The sequence below is a fragment of the Loxodonta africana genome, unplaced genomic scaffold (genome assembly GCF_030014295.1).
Source record: "Loxodonta africana isolate mLoxAfr1 unplaced genomic scaffold, mLoxAfr1.hap2 scaffold_293, whole genome shotgun sequence".
Classification (NCBI taxonomy): Eukaryota; Metazoa; Chordata; class Mammalia; order Proboscidea; family Elephantidae; genus Loxodonta; species Loxodonta africana.
This window is the reverse complement of record NW_026975013.1, coordinates 186,743-198,625: the sequence shown is the minus strand read 5'-3', so window position 1 is coordinate 198,625 and position 11,883 is coordinate 186,743. Positions and strand designations below refer to the sequence as shown.

General features: G+C 47.3%; 1 long non-coding RNA gene across 3 annotated transcripts in view; it reads left to right on the top strand.

Annotated features, from left to right (window-relative positions):
• The first annotated feature begins 6,723 nt into the window (after nt 1–6,723).
• Nucleotides 6,724–11,883, top strand: part of LOC135229448 (uncharacterized) — a 61,791-nt gene continuing 56,631 nt past the window's right edge. For all 3 annotated transcript variants that reach the window (XR_010320152.1, XR_010320153.1, XR_010320151.1), the window contains exons 1-2: nt 6,724–6,828; nt 8,068–8,271. This is a non-coding gene — a long non-coding RNA (uncharacterized LOC135229448). The remainder of the gene's footprint in view (nt 6,829–8,067; nt 8,272–11,883) is intronic.

Sequence of the window (11,883 nt, the reverse complement as noted above, 5' to 3'; positions counted from 1 at the left end):
AACCCAATAGCTGCAACAATGGACCCAAAATACCAAAGATCATGAAGATGTTACAGGACATGGCAATCTTTCATTTTATGATGCATAAAGTCACCATAACTCGGAACCAACTTGATGGCAGCTAACAACAACTAGAATGCATATACTTTGACATCCTGCTTTGGTATCTGAAAAAAATATTTGTGTCCAGAAAGTATTTCTTGGATGAGTGAATGCAACTTGTGTAGATTAGATTATTAAAAAAAAAAAATTATTATTATTAGTCACCAAATATTGACATTATTCCTGTGCTTGCCCCCACACACATAGACCTACACTGTCTCCATGGGAGGAGTATATTTCCTGACCCACTGACACTAGTCTTGGCCATGTTACTTGGTTAACGGAATGTGGATATGAGTGTGAGTGTGGTGTTTCCCAGCCTAGTCTGTAAGAGACTTCTCCTCTGAAAGCTTGAAGTTCTACCATGAGATGAACATGCCTCAAGTGTCTGCTGCCCCTTCAACTTGTCCAAGGAAATTAAGAGATGCATGGAAACAACCTGAACTCAAAACCTAGCTGATCTGTAGAGTTGCATGAAATACTTTTTATTATGTGTCACTAAGATTTTGTGGTTGTCTTTTATGCATCATTATTGTAGTAAAATTCTGACTAATATCCCAACCCAGTGCCTTCGAGTCGATTCCATGACTAATATAGGAACATGATATGGAAGCCAAATACAGACCTAATGGTATATGAAATATATGATTAATTCACTATACCTAGAAACAAGGGAGAGGGTTATCCTTGGTGCATCCTGAGTAGCGGGGTATTTCTCATCTCTTTCACGTCAGGATTTGCCATATGACTTGCTGGGCAAATGGAATATGAGTGAAGTGAAAGATTCCACATTCAAACAGAAGAATTAAGTGCCATTTACCTGGTTCCAGGCATATTCCTATGCATTTGCCATGATAGTGGCTAACATAAGAGCTGCTAACCACAAATGAAATTAGAAAAGATGATAATACAGAGCAGATTTGCACTTGACTCACACCCAAGGGGTATTATAAATGAGAAATATCCCCACATTTTAAGTCAATGAAACTTGTGGATTGTCAATCAACTAGGATAGAGTTCAAGCCCAGTTCTAAGGATATAACCTAACCATTTCACCAATAACAGTAATCCCATTTGTCGTGATTATTTCTGGAGCATGAATTAAACCAGATGTTGTCTAATTAGGTCAATTGTTTATTTATTCTAGAAGGGGTTCATGCACCTGTAATTATTATACAAGTTTGAACTCAGGTTTTTTTTTTAACCCAGTTCACACAAATTTTAACTGATTTAGTGATAATGCAAAAAAAGTGCTTTTGCTGATGATAATGGTGATGATATACACCCATCCCAATCCATATGTATTTTATATAATTAATACTGACAGAAGCTTGGGTGAAACTTTGACTTGCTCTACAAACATGACTAGAAACCAGTGAGATATCACAGGTGTCTCCTATGAACAATAGGCATATTGGTTTTTACAGACCCTAAACCAAAGATGTCTCTATAATAGCTGACTTGAATATCATATTTTTAATACCATTAGGTGACCATTAATATATATATATTTATTAACTTTTATTGAGCTTCAAGTGAACGTTTACAAATCAAGTCAGTCTGTCACATATAAGTTTACATACATCTTACTCCGTACTCCCACTTGCTCTCCCCCTAATGAGTCAGTCCTTCCAGTCTCTCCTTTCGTGACAATTTTGCCAGCTTCCCACTCTCTCTATCCTCCCATCTCCCCTCCAGACATGAGATGCCAACACAATCTCAAGTGTCCACCTGATATAATTAGCTCACTCTTCATCAGCATCTCTCTCCCCCCCACTGTCCAGTTCCTTTCATGTCTGATGAGTTGTCTTCAGGGATGGTTCCTGTCCTGTGCCAACAGAAGGTCTGGGGACCATGGCCGCCAGGATTCCTCTAGTCTCAGTCACACCATTAAGTATGGTCTTTTTATGCGAATTTGGGGTCTGCATCCCACTGATCTCCTGCTCCCTCAGGGGTTCTCTGTTGTGCTCCCTGTCAGGGCAGTCATCTATTGTGGCCGGGCACCAACTAATTCTTCTGGTCTCAGGATGATGTAGGTCTCTAGTTCATGTGGCCCTTTCTGTCTCTTGGGCTCTTAGTTGTCGTGTGACCTTGGTGTTCTTCATTCTCCTTTGCTCCAGGTGGGTTGAGAGCAATTGATGCACCTTAGATGGCCGCTTGTTAGCATTTAAGTCCCCAGACACCACATTTCAAAGTGGGATGCAGAATTTTTTCATAATAGAATTATTTTGCCTATTGACTTAGAAGTCCCCTTAAACCATGGTCCCCAAGCCCCCGCCCTTGCCCCGCTGACCTTTGAAGCAGTCATTTTATCCCAGAAACTTCTTTGCTTTTGGTCCAGTCCAATTGAGCTGACCTTGCATGTATTGAGTGTTGTCATTCCCTTCACCTAAAGCAGTTCTTACCTACTAATTAATCAGTAAAAAAAACCCTCTCCCTCCCTCCCTCCCCCCCTCCCCGTGAAATATTTCATAGTTTGGAGGAATCTGGAGGGCATTATGCTGAGTGAAATTAGTCAGTTGCAAAAGGACAAATATTGTATGAGACCACTATTATAAGAACTCAAGAAATAGTTTAAACAGAGAAGAAAATATTCTTTGATGGTTATGAGGTTGGGGAGAAAGGGAGGGAGAAGGATATTCGCAAATTAGATAGTAGACAAGAACTATTTTAGGTGAAGGGAAAGACAACATACAATAAAGGAGAGGTCAGCATAACTGGACTAAATCAAAAGCAGTTTCCTGAATAAACCAAATGCTCCAAAGGCCAGAGTAGCAGGGGCAGCAGTTGGGGGACCATGTTTTCAGAGGACATCTAGGTCAATTGACATAATAAAATCTATTAAGAAAACATTCTGCATCCCACTTTGGTGAGTGGCGTCTGCAGTCTTAAAAACACTATCAAGCGGCCATCTAAGATGCATCAATTGGTCTCAACCCACCTGGAGCAAAGGAGAATGAAGAACACCAAAGATACAAGGTAATTATGAGTCCAAAAGACAGAAATGGCCACGTAAATCCAAGACTACATCAGCCTGAGACTGGAAGAACTAGATGCTGCCCATCTACAACCGAAGACTGCCCCGACAGGGAACGAAACAGAGTATCCCTGACAGAGCACGAGAGCAGTGAGATGCAGACCTCAAAGTCCCGTAAAAAAATTAGACTTAATGATCTGACTGAGACTAGAGGAACCCTGGAGGTCATGGTCTCCAGACCTTCTGTTGGCCCAAGACTGGAACTATTCCCAAAGCCAACTCTTCAGACAGGGATTGGACTGGATTATAGGATAGAAAAAATAGTGGTGAGGAGTGACCTTCTGGTCTCAAGTGGACACATGAGACTATGTGGGCAGCTCCCGTTTGGAGGGGAGATGAGAAGGCAGAGGGGGACAGAAAGTGGCTGACTGGACACGGGGAATACAGGGTTGAGAGGAGTGTGCTTTCTCATTGGTGGGAGAGGAACTAGGAGTACATAGCAAGCTGTATACTAATTTTTGTATGAGAGACTGACTTGATTTGTAAAGTTTCACTTAAAGCACACACACAAAAGATGGAAAGAATACACAGAGTCACAGTACCAAAAGAAATGGTCAATTTTCAGTCGTTTCATGAGGTGGCATATGATCAAGAACTGGTAGTAGTGAAGCAAGAAGTCCAAGCTACACTGAAGGCACTGGCGAAAAACAAGGCTCCAGGAGCTGACAGAATACCCACTGAGTTGGTTCAACAAACAGATGCAGCACTGTAGATGCTCACTCCACTATGCAAAGAAATTTGGAAGCTAGCTACCTGGCCAACAGACTGCAGGAGACGCACGTTTGCGTCCATTCCAAAGAAAAGCGATCCAACAGAATGTGGAAGTTATCAAATGTAAATCATAGTATTAGTAAATATGGTAAACAAACAAACAAAGAAACTCTATTTTTCTACAGTGAATATGACATTCTATCCCCAGGAGATCCAGTGAGTTTATGATGTTGTTGTTAGGTGCTGTTGGGTCAGTTCCAACTCATAGCGGCCCTGTGTACAACAGAACGAAACAGTGCCCAGCCCTCGGCCTTTCTCACTGCGATGTTTGAGCCCACTGTTGCAGCCACCGTCTCAATCTGTCTCATTGAGGATCTTTGTCTTTTTCACTGACCGTCTACTTTACCAAGCACGATGTCTTTTTCCAGGGACCGATTCCTCCTGATAATATGTCCAGAGGACGTGAGACCAAGTCTTGCCACCCACCTTTCTAAGGAGCATTCTGGCTGTACTTCTTCCAAGACAGGTGTGTTCATTCTTCTAGCAGTCCATGGTATATTCATTATTCTTCACCAACAACATAATTCAAGTTTCAATTCTTTTGTCTTCCTTATTCATTGTCCAGCTTTAGCTGCATATGAGGCGATTGAAAATATCATGGCTTGGTTCAGGCACACCTTAGTCCTCAAAGTGACATCTTCAATTTTTAACACTTTAAAGAGGTCTTTTGTAGCAGATTTGTCCAATAAAATATGTCGTTTGATTTCTTGACGGCTGCTTCCATGGGTGTTGATTGTGGATCCAAGTAAAATGAAATCCTTGATGACTTCAGTATTTTCTCTGTTTATTGTTCCAGTTGTGAGGATTTTTGTTTTCTTTATGTTGAAGTGTAATCCATACTGAAGGCTGAAGTCTTTGATCCTCATCAGCAAGCGCTTCAAGTCTTCTTCATTTTCAGTAAGCAAGGTTGTGTCATCTGCATGTCTAGGCTGTTAATGAGTCTTCCTCTAATCCTGAGGCCCCTTCTTCTTCATATAATCCAGCTTCTTGGACTGTATGGATTATACGTTTTTTTAAAGACACTGAGTTTTTGGTAATTTACTATGGCAGCCCTAGAAAATGAATACAGAGCCCTTCACCAAGAACAAGTCAAGTTAGCACCAAAAATGCTCCTGTAAGGGTAGCCACGTAACATGAGACATGGCAGTTTTAAAAAGTATGAAGTAAAACTCTCAGCTTTGACAGACAAAGGGCTCCTCTAAGACTAAGTTCATTGCTGTTGAGTCGATTATATCTCATAGCGACCCTAAAGGACAGAGTAGAATTGACCCATAGGGCTTCCAAGGAGTGGCTGGTAGATTCGAACTGCTTGAATAAGTATTGTGAAAAAATACAACCCTGACACACAACTTTTCTGAGCTTAGTATTAAAACAAAACAAAACAAAACAAAGTCGCTATCGAGTGGATTCTGACTCATAGGGACCCTATAGGACAGAGTAGAGCTTCCCCACAGGGTTTCCAAGGAGCGACTGGTAGATTCAAACTGCAGACCTTTTGGTAGCACCCAAATGCATAATCATCGCACCACCAGTGGCTTTCAAATCAGCTATAGGCTGATGATCTCCAAATTCTTAGAACCCAGAAAACTACTCTACCTCAGAGTGGTATCCACAGCTGGGAACTGTTCTCCACACTTGGATGACCTCAGACATCCAAATCTAGCATGTCCAGAAAAAATCTTTTGGTCATTTTCTCAAGTTTGTTCCTCCATGGTTTTCCACATGGTAGAGAATAGCTCTGGTGACCATGCGCTCATGGTAGCCTGAATTCTAGAAGTCACCTTTGATTCTCCATTCCCCTCATCCCATACGTCTGATCCACCAGCAATTCTTGGCAGCTCAAGCTCCAAAGTACACCTCAAGCCTGCCCACTGTTCCCACCTGCACTACCACCATCACTCCTCACCCTGACCACTGCAGAAGCATCCTGACTGGTCCTCTGTATTTGCTGTCTTCAAGTTCTCCTGGGCTACAGTTAATTCCTGGGACACATTTTTTCTCAAGACCATTGAACAATAGAAGGAGAAGGGCATTTAGTTGTATGCTACCTCCTCTGCTTGAGCTGCATGCCCCTCAGAAATCACTTTTCACTGTCCACTCTATAATGTCTCTTTTCCAATTTCCTGTCTTTGGCCGCACTGCTTTGATAGCGTGCATGCCTGCGTGCTTCAGGGGTCATGTAGACAGCTGCTTGGAGGAATTTTTCTTAGTACAATCATGGTTGTGTGCCATCAAGAGATTCTGACTCATATCAACCCTGTACGACAGCTTAGAACTGCCTCACAAGGTTTCCTAGGTTGCAGTCTTTATGGCGCAGCCCTGGTGGCACCGTGGTTAAGAGCTCGGCTGCTAACCAAAGGGTGGACAGTTCGAATCCACCAGTTGCTTCTTTGCAGAAAGACATGGCAGTCTGCTTCTGTAAAGACTTACAGTCTTAGAAACCCTATGGGGCAGTTCTGCTCTGCCCTATAGGGTCACTATGAGTCGGAATTGATTCAACAGCAACTGGTTTGGATTTTGTTTGGTTAGAATCTTTATGGGAGCCCATCTCCAGATCTTTTCAACCCTTGAGCTGGTGGGTTCCAACGGCCCACCTTTCAGTTAGCCAAGCACTTAACCGTTGCACCTCCAATACTTAACTCTGCACGCGAGAGGGCCCTCTCCTGACGTCTCCCGTCTCCTCACCCCGCACACCTTGGCGTTGTCCTTGCTTCTAGACCCCACCCTCCCCTCTGGAGGCCCAACCCCCCCACGCCCGCCCCACACCCGGGCCGCTGGGCGGGGCCGGCAGCCATGTTCCTAGCCGTCCAGCCAGTTACTCCCGGAAGCCCTGGGACGGGTGGTGAGGGGCCCGGGCGGATGGCGCGCCTTAGAGAGGATGCTGTTCGTGCTGCTTTCCGTGCCGTGTTTTCTGAAAGGTATGAAACTCCGGCAGCTGGGTGGAGGGACCAGCTCCCAGACTGAACAAGCCTGGCCCCTCGAAGGTGTGGAGGGAAGGCGCCAGGAGGGCGGTTCCCAGTCCCAGCATCCCGTGGGCTCCAGAGGTTGGAGAGTCCGGACGTTGGGTTAGCAGCTGGCATCGACCCTTCCAGGGTACCCCGTCCCGAGTGATCCCCAGGAGCGGATGCGGCTCGGGGGCGGGCGGACGCAGCCACTCTAGGGGCTCCGAGAGGGAGCCTCTGGCCCGGGAGACTCAGCTGGTCTGCAAATTTGCATCCCCATGGATTTGCGGGGGGCGGGGGTGGGGGTCCAGCCGCGGGATCCAGCTGCGGAGTGCCCTCGGGCCTGGGGGCTTGAAGGGCTTGGGGAGAAAGGCTGTGTCCAGGGCTGCGCCCAGGTCCCTACTCTGCCCGGGGCGGGTTTGCGGGCCAAGCTGGGGGATGGGCGCCTGCCCCCCCGCCCCCCACCTGCTCCCTCTGCCAGAGGGGAAACCAAGGCCCAGAGTTCGCCCAGGGGTGGTGAGATTCCAGACTGAGGGCGGGGCACTCGCCCCCATTCGTCCTCCCACCCCCACCAGACTCCGTAGGGTGCCAGGGACAGGGGAGAGAGGGATCCCCCGCCCAAGGCCATGCTGCCCCTTATTGTTTTGGGCGCTGTGCCTGGGAGGCTGAGGCACCCCGCGCCCTCGCCCGCGCCCGGCTGGTCTACTCTCGGGGCTGGGGCGTCGGCGGGGCCCCGGCCCCACCGGGAAAGGAAGGGGTCCTGGGAATCTGTGGAGCAGCGTGGGGATCCTACTCCTTGTGGAAGCAGCAGCGATTCAGTGTCTGTTAACAGTGTGGATGCCGGGTCCCGCTCCCCCTCTGGGTGGCGGGGGTGGGGGTAGCAGGAAGGGGTCCTGAGCAACCAGGTCGTTTGTTAACTTAAACATTTGTGTGGCGCTGTGTACCAGTCGCTGTGGATGCGGTCTCTGGTGCTGAGGGGATTTGAGGGTTCCTCACACTGGCGGGATTTGGAGCCTCTACCCTGGTGGCAGTGGGTTCAGTGGGTTACCCTGGTGGCGTAGTGGTTAAGTGCTAAGGCTGCTAGCCAAAAGATTGGCCATTTGAATCCACCAGGCACTCCTTGGAAACTCTGTGGGGCAGTTCTACTCTGTCCTATAGGGTCGCTATGAGTCAGAATTGACTCGAAGGCAACGTGTGTTTTTTTTTTTTTTTTAGGTTGGAGGAGATTAGGTGTCTCTCGGGCTGACATTTGAAGGTCTGGAGCTGGCCGTTTATGAGGGTTTATAAGGGTTTTAAGCGCTCCGGCCATGGGCGCCAACCCGATCTTCCAGCCCCTGCGGACGGACTGCCCCCCCCCGCCCTGGGGGGATTGGCTGCTCTGGGACCCCGAGCCCAGAGGACAGTGAGAAGCTGACAAACGTGAGTGATGCCCTGCAGGCTCCAGTAGGAGGGGCAGCCCTGCTCACATGGTCTCAATACGGGCAGTCGGCTTCGTGCTTGGGGGGTGGTTTCCGGATGTTCACTCGTGTCCCCCCACCCCGTGCAGGGCGACAACTCTCCTCTGGACGGGGACCTAGTAGAGGCCTGCAGGGCATCAGGGTGTGGAGGGGCAGAGCTTGGGCGGGGAGGGTGCGGCCCTGCAGGTTCCTGTACATGACCACGGCAGGGGGGTGCGGGTCGTGAAGGCTGGGCCTGGTCGAGGACCCACTAGGTCTCACAGAAGGAGTGGGTTAGGATAATAACAGCATTAATGGGAGTATTGAGAGAGCGCCCTGGGGCGTTGGGTCCCTCGGGAAGAAAAGCTTCTGCTATCGCCACTGGAGCGGTACCCAGGTTGGTGCCGGCTTAGGTCCAGGAGGTTCCCATGCACGGAGGGCCTGGTGGGCAGAACAGAACCGGCGGTGCGCGCGCCCTCTCGCGGCCTTGCGCCAAATCGCTGAAGTTCAGTGTCAGGTGATTCTAAGCCATGGTTTTGGAACTGAATAGTGAAGCAGAGCAAAGAAATGATGCAGTGCCTTGATGGGCCCGGTGGAGACAACAAGAAGCAAAGCACAGCTCAAACTTCAAAATTCCACTGAGTGTTAGTACGATTTGGAGGGAGAAAATAGACGGAGAGTCGAGAGGCCCATAGATGCAGAAGGGTTGGAGGATTAGGGTTAGGGGTTAGGGTTTGGTGTTAGGGGTCCAGGTTTGGGGGTTAGAGGTTTGGGAGTCAGGTTTAGGGGTATAGGTTTTAGGTGGTTGGGGGTTGGGGTTAGGGCTGGGGTTACTAGGCTCGGGCACAAGTGGTTTAGGGTTAGGGTTAGAGTGAGGCTGAGGTTGATTCCCAGTCTTGTGTACCGTCTCTTCCTTCACCAGAGTTACCACATATCTGTCGTTTGGTTGGAAACCCTGATGGCGTAGTGGTTAAGAGCCACCGGTGCTAACCAAAGGCCTGCAGTTCAAATCCACCAGGTGCTCCTTGGAAACTCTATGGGGCAGTTCTAATCTGTCCTATAGGGTCTCTATGAGCTGGAATCAACTCGACGGCAGTGGGTTTGGTTTTTTTGGTTATTGTTTAGTTGACTTTTCTCTACCCACTCTTCGTCTCCCTGGTGAACATCAAAGATTGTTTCTGTGCGTAAATGTTTTCATGATAGTGGTCACTTACTGTATATGTCGTTTTGTGATTGACTTAGTATGATGCGCTCCAGATTCATCCATGGTGTGAGATGTTTCGGAGATTCATCATTGGTCTTTATTGTCGTGTAGTGTTCCACTGTGTGTATGTACCGTAGTTTGTTTATCCGTTCCTCTGTGGATGAGCACTTAGGTTGTTTCCATCTTTTTGCTACTGTGAATAATGTTGCAGTGAACACGGGTGTGCATATGTCTATTCCTGTGACTGCTCATGGAAACCCTGGTGGCTAGTGGTTAAGTGCTATGGCTGCTAACAAAAAGGGTTAGGGTTTGGGCTTAGGGATGTTAGGGTTAGGGTTGTTAGAGTTAAAGTCCTTAGGGTTTGGGGTTAGGGGTTGGGGTTTGGGGGTTAGAGTTTAGGGTTGGGTTTTTTGGTTAGGGTTTTTGGGTTGGGGTTAGGTGTTAGGTTTAGGGTTTGAGGTTAGAGTTTGGAGTTACAGGTTAGGTGTTAGGGGTTGCAGTTTGGGGTTTAGGGTTTTGGGGGTTTAGGGTTTTGTGGTTTAGTCATTAGGGTTTCGGTTAGGTTTTAGGGATTTAGGTTTAGGCTTGGGGTTGGGTTTGTTTGGGATTTGTGGTTTGGGGTTAGAGGGTTGGGGTTAGAGGGTGGGTGTTAGAGGGTTGGGGTTTAGAGTTTGGGGGTTAGAGATTGAGGGAGTCAGGGTGAGGGGTTAGAGGGTGAGGGGGTTAGAGGTTGAGAAGATTATAGAGTGAGGGAGTGAGAAGGTGAGGGTGTGAGGGGGTGAAGGTTAGGGTTTAGGGTTAGAGGGTTTAGGCTTAGGGTTCAGAGGCTTAGGGTTGGGGGTTAGGGTTTTTGGGTTCAGAGGTTGGGGTTGGTGTTGTGGTTAGGGTTAGAGGGTTAGGGTTAGAGGGTTAGGGGTATAGTTTAGAGGTTTAGGGTTATTGGTTAGGGCTAGGGTTTAGGGGTTCAGGTTTAGGGGTTTGGGATGGGTTTGGGGTAAGGTTTTAGAGTTTAGGGTTAGAGGGTTAGGTTTAGGGCTTAGGGCTTAGAGTTTAGGGTTTTAGGACTTAGGGTTTAGGGCTTAGAGCCTAGGGTTTAGGCCTTAGGGTTTAGGGTTTAAGGCTTAGAGTGAGGGTTAGGGCTGGGAGCTGGGGTTAGGGTGTAGGTTTTAGGGTTTAGAGTTAGGGTATTAGGGTTAGAGGGTTAGATGACTTAGGCTTTAAGTTAGGGTTTAGGGGTTAGTGGTTGGGGTTAAGGGTGTTAGTGTTTAGGGTTTTGGCATTTAGGATGTTAGGGTTAAATGTGTTAGGGCTAAGGGTGTTAGGGTTTCGCGTGTTAGGGTTTCGCGTGTTATGGTTTAGGGTTTAGGGTTGTGTTTTAGGGTTAGGCTTAGGCTCATTCTTAGGTTTAGGGCTAGGGATTTGAGGTTTAGTGTTTGGGGTTGGGTTTGGGGGTTGGGGTTAGAGGGTTAGAGTTAGAGGGTTAGGGTTTTGGGTTAGGGTTTCATGTTAGCGTTAGAGGGTTAGGGTTGGAGGGTTAGGGCTAGAGTAGTTAGGGTTAGGGTTGTTAGGGTTAGAGTCGTTAGGGTTAGGGTGATTAGGGTTTAGGGTTAGGTGTTAGGGTTTAGGGCTTACGGTTAGGTTTTGGGTTTGGGCTTTGGGGCTTGAGGTTTGGGTTTAGGGTTTTGGGCTTAGAGTATAGGGTTTAGTGTGTATGGTTTTTGTGTGTAGTGTTTTGGGGTGTAGGTGTTTAGACTGTAGGGTTTAGGGTATATGGTTACGGTTTGGGTTAGGGTTAGAGTTCAGGGCCTTGGTGGTTAGGACCTAAAGGCTTAGGGTCTTAGGGGCTTTGGGGCTCAGGGCTTAGGGGCTAGAGTTAGAGGGCTAAGGCCAGAGGGCCAGAGGGCCCGAGGGCCAGGGTTATGGTTTGATTCCTGGCTGACAGTTTTTTTCCTTCAATATTTTATATAAGTCATCCCATTGCCTTCTTGCCTCCATGATTTCTGCTGAGTAGTCCAAGTTTATTATTATTTACTTTCCTTTGTTGGTGACTTCTTTTATCCCTAGCCTCTCTTAAAATTCTCTTTATATTTGATTTTGGCAAGTTTGATTATTATATGTCTTGGTCACTTTCTTTTGAGATCTACCGTATGTGGAATTCGATGAGCATCTTTCATGATATCAGGGAAGTTTTCTGCCAACAAATCTTCAACAGTTCCCTCTGTATTTTCTGTTAGCCCTCCCTGTTCTGGTACTCCAATCACTCATAGTTATTTCTCTTGATAAAGTCCCACATGATTCTTCAGATTTCTTCATTTTTTAAATTCTTTTATCTGGTTTCTCTTCAAATATATTGGTCCCAAGTGTTTTATCTTCAATCTCAGTAATTCTGCC